This window comes from Tamandua tetradactyla, chromosome 16 (genome assembly GCF_023851605.1).
Source record: "Tamandua tetradactyla isolate mTamTet1 chromosome 16, mTamTet1.pri, whole genome shotgun sequence".
NCBI classification, from domain to species: domain Eukaryota; kingdom Metazoa; phylum Chordata; class Mammalia; order Pilosa; family Myrmecophagidae; genus Tamandua; species Tamandua tetradactyla.
In genome coordinates, this window is record NC_135342.1 from 7576355 (window position 1) to 7581555 (window position 5201).

Below are 5201 nucleotides of genomic sequence, written 5' to 3' on the forward strand. Positions count from 1 at the left end.
TTATATGTAGGATTTCAAATGTCCTGTCTTCTAGTTCACTAATCTTTTTTTTTATTATCCAAATCTGCAGCTGTATGTCTCCATGTTTTAATGGCTTTTATCAAAGGAAATCCAATGTCTATGTCTCTATTTTGTTTTTCATCAATTCTATTGTACCTTTCATTCCCATGGGTTCTATCATTTGTTTTTCAAGCCTTCAAGTTCTTCTCTATGAGCATTCTGTGTCTTCCTTATATCCTTCAACACTTTTCCCATATTTTTCTTCAACTTACTGAATTGATTTAAATATTTGCATGAATGTTATTAATTAGTTATTTCAAATCCTCTATCTCAGTTGGTTTGTTTGCTTGTTCCTTTGGTTGGGCCATATCTTCATTCTTCATTATATGAGTCATATTTTTAGCTGTTTTTATTTTTTCTGAAAAAGTCCTTCAATACCCTTACACATTTTGTTCTGCATGTGGCACTTAATGATAACATAATCATCCTCAGTGCTCTGGTTACATTTCTTCAGGTCTTGCTGAAACTGAAGTTTTCCTGTTCCATCTCTTTGCCAGCCAAAATCAGGTTCAGTGTGGGTCTCTGTTCCCTGCATTATTTGTGGTGGAGTGTGGGGAGCCGTTTATGGCACCGACAGTGTGCCGGCCATCATCTTGGTGTCTGGCGCCATCTACTGACCACCTTGCGGTCCAACACCATCTTGGATACTAACTCCAGTTAAGTTTTTATCTCAAGTAAAGTTTCTATTTTCTCATTTCTGCTCTGCTCTGCCCAGAAATCTGCTGACTAGCCTCGGCTGAGCCGCCTTTGCTATCTTAGTTTCTGCGGATTGGCCTAGCCACCATGCAATGCCTATCACCTGCTAAATGCCTGATACAAGGCACTTCCCCCGTCCCACTGGATAAAAACCCTGGATTTGCCCTCAATAAGTTGAGACTTGATCAGAATCCTGTCTTGTCTCCATTCTCTGTGTCTCTTGTCCCCCCAATTCTCACTCCCTCCCTCAGGTCCAAGTTCGTCTGTCCCGCGGGTCGGGTCAAGTGGCGCCCGAACAGGGACCTGAGTACGAGGGGTCCAGTGAAGAACGCTGACTGTGAAACCCTGGCCGGGTCAACATAGAAGAATAAGGCGCGAATAATAGGCTCAAGAGGAGCAGCATAGAGGACACTGCAGGGGAACATGCCCTGCAGACAGGATCCTCGGTGAGTAGTCAGCGCAATTATGGGACAAGCAATTAGTCAGCATGAAACTTTTGTAAAGTCTAACATGCTTTAAAGACACAGGGAGTACAGGTTAAAGTTAAAGATTTGTTGAAATGTTTTGAATTTTTAAAAGAAGTTTGTCTCTGGTTCCCACAAGAGATAAGGCACCTCTGGAATTTGTGAGGGGCTTTCAGATTTATGTTTTATGTCACAGCATAGAAATATACCTTTACTGAGAAACCGAAAGTGTACCTGCCTCCTGGAATTTGGGAGGGCTTTTAAATTTATGTTTTATAATGAGCAACTCACCATCAATACAACGGGAATATTTATCTTTACTTAAAAAATTGTTACACTCCACGGATATGGAGGCTTCTGATGCTCTACTTAAGAAACTTTTTAAACATTTCACACAAAAATGTTATTGGCTTCAGCATAATGGCTGTAATGCTTCCTATTATTATGATAGATTTACAAGACTGCTTCTTTACTATACCTTTAGCAAAGAAATAGTTCTTAATAAGCTGCCTTTATATAAAAATTCATATACATCTGAGTCAAAAAACATTCAATAGGATCACTGCAGAACAAGAGTCAGTACTCATTAATGGTCCTATGAAATTATAACAAATTAGTCCCCAAGGGGTAGACAATTCAAGATTATAGTTCTGATTCAAAGTGTTCTGTTAAGTTTAATCAAAATAATTATTCTACTGAAATTTATACCAATGTTGCGGATAAAATCCTATGACTCAGAATAGGAATGGCAGCCCCATCTCCTTTTGTTAACTTAAATTTTCGACAAACAGCAATTTGGAAACTAGCCGTGAGTTTAGCTCCTATTCATGTTTGAAAAGAAAAATATATTATCAGAACTTTAAAACTAAAAATTCTTGTTAAAACTATATATTAATGTTTCAAAATGCATTAACTAAAATATTCTAAGTATTTAACATTATTTTAACAAATTTAATTTTGATGGTAATTATATGTGGTAAACTATTTGTTTAAAATAATGATTTACATATAAAAATATGAATGATGTATTTTTATTAATAAAGACAATAGTTTTATCTTAAGATAAAATGAATAATTGTTACAAAATGAAAAAAATGTAAGACAAAGCCTGAACTAATATAATAATTACTGAAGGTTTATAAAGGTGGAAATTATGGTCAAAATCAAGAAAGAGTTAATGAGTCTAAAACAACAATGTTTTCTTGGATTCTTAATAGATGTAAAATTTTTTTCTAAATAATCAGTGTAAAAGGCAAAGAATCTATGTTTTATCAAAATAGCTTATGTTAATTTATCATATCATTATCTATATAAAATACACTGATTTTCTTCTGGGTATCATTATACTGGCAAAAAACTGTTTCTATTAATCTAAGTAACATTGCTGTAAATAAACCTATTACTGACTAAATAATATTCAAATCATATAAATACCTAAATTTCTTTAAGCCAAAATATTTTAATGCTTTATCCAGTGTTTATATAAACTACATAGGTATAAACTAAATTTATCCCAAAATAACTATGACTTAAGTTAAAAACAAATCAAATTTAAAAGTTAAATGCAAGAAAGAATATACTTGTGGCATTTGTTCTATTCACCTAATGTTGCCATTACATGCAGCCCATGTTGCTATCACATGACCTTGGAAAGAAACAATTAAAATGTGCACTCTAGGTGGGAGGACTGGCTATCCTCCTGGAAAGAGGTGTACTTTAATAAAGATATCTATGTCCCAGGAAGCTCCTCTTGGTCCCTAGCCAGTTCCCAGAGGACCAAACTGGGCCCGGTCATGTGAGCAAATTGGAATTGAGCCACTATTGTAGAAAAATATCATAAAAACTGCATGCAATAAATTTGAAATTAGCAAAAACACACAACCAATTATAAAAAATCCTCATCCCTACATTCATTTTCAATCAATCTAATAAATTCATTTTGTATCTAGTCAATTTATTATGGACACATCATTATTAACACTCTGCTTTCATTTTTTTTCTACCTGCCACTTTAAGAATTCTTAATTATATGTTACAGAACCCGTTTAATATTTTACAAGGAGATTTTGATTTATTAATCGCATAGTGTGTGAACTCTGTTTACCTTCAATACTTTTTGACAAATAGCATTAAGTGACTTTTAAGGACAAATGAATAATCATTTGTTATGTTAAAACTTTTATAATTTTTAAAAATGAACACAATGGATTTTGTCTAAAATAGTTCTTGCCTCCCTGCTATCTATTACCATCTTTACTAATGATAATAATAATGGGCAGGCTGCACAACAGTTAGTTCAGGAACAAGTTAGTGCAGGTCATATTACTGAAAGTAATTCACCTTGGAATACACCTATTTTTGTCATTAAGAAAAAATCAGGAAAATGGAGGTTATTACAGGACTTAAGGGCGGTAAATAAAACTATGGTACTTATGGGAGCTTTGCAACCAGGATTGCCCTCTCCTGTAACCATTCCTCTTAATCATTATAAAATCATTATAAACCTAAAAGACTGTTTCTTTACCATTCCCCTATATCCAGAAAATCAAAAGCATTTTGCGTTTAGTGTACCATCCACTAATTTCAGAGAACCCATGAAAAGATATCAATGGAAAGTTCTGCCCCAAGGTATGGCTAATAGCCCCACCTTGTGTCAAAAATTTGTAAGTTCAGCCATTTCCAGCATTAGAGAAAAATGGGAGGCTCTATATATTATTCATTATATGGATGATATATTAATAGCAGGAAATAACGTTCAAGATGTTTTAGAATGTTATCATGATCTAACTAAAGCTTTAGCATCTCATGGACTCCAAATAGCTCCTGATAAAATTCAGTTACAAGATCCATATACATATTTAGGGTTTCACTTAAGTGGAAATAAAATCATCAGCCAAAAAATGGAACTAAGATTGGATCAACTAGTAACATTAAACGACTTCCAGAAACTTTTAGGAGATATTAATTGGCTCCGACCTTACTTAAAATTAACCACTGGAGATCTCAAACCATTATTTGACCTCCTTCAGGGAAATTCTGACCCCAATTCTCCTAGGAATATTACCCCTGAAGGACGTAAAGCAATTGATAAAGTAGAGCAAGTTATTCAGTCACAATTTGTTACTTTTATAGATTATACTCAACCATTAGCTCTAGTGATTTGTCAAACAACTTATACACCTACAGCTGTGTTTTGGCAAAAGGCACCTATTATGTGGGTTCACTTGCATGCTTCTCCTATAAAGACTATTTATCCCTACTATCAGGCAGTTGCTGATATCATTCTTTTAGGTCGAGAACAAAGTGTTAAATATTTTGGTAAGGATCCAAACATAATTATTCAACCATATACTGTAACACAGGTTAATTGGCTTTTTCAAACTACAGACTGTTGGCCTGCTGCTTGTGCTTCCTATTCAGGCCAAATACACAATCATTACCCTAATAATAAACTTTTGCAGTTTCATAGCACTCATGACTTTATATTTCCACTTAAATTTCCTTGCAGCCGCTTAAAAATGCCCTTTTAATTTTTACTGATGGGTCCTCATCAGGGATCGCCGCTTATGTTGTTAATAATACCGTTTTTCAATTCCAAACACACTGTAATTCTGCTCAGCTAATGGAACTGCAAGCAGTCATAGCGGTGTTTTCAGCTTATCCAAAGAGATCTTTTAATCTTTATACAGACAGTGCTTATATTGTTCAATCTGTGCCATTATTAGAAACTGCAGCTCAAATTAAAAATGTTTCTCAAGCGGCTTGTCTGTTTATTCAGCTACAATCTCTCATTCAAAACAGAACTCAACAATTCTTTATTGGTCATCTTAGGGTTCATACTAATCTCCCTGGACCACTGTCCTTAGGAAATCAATTAGTTGATCAAGCCACGCGTACTACGTGCTGTGCAGACATTCTCCTTAGCAACCAATTACCTGATTTAATCACAAAAGCTATTGAAGCTCACAAGCTGCATCATCT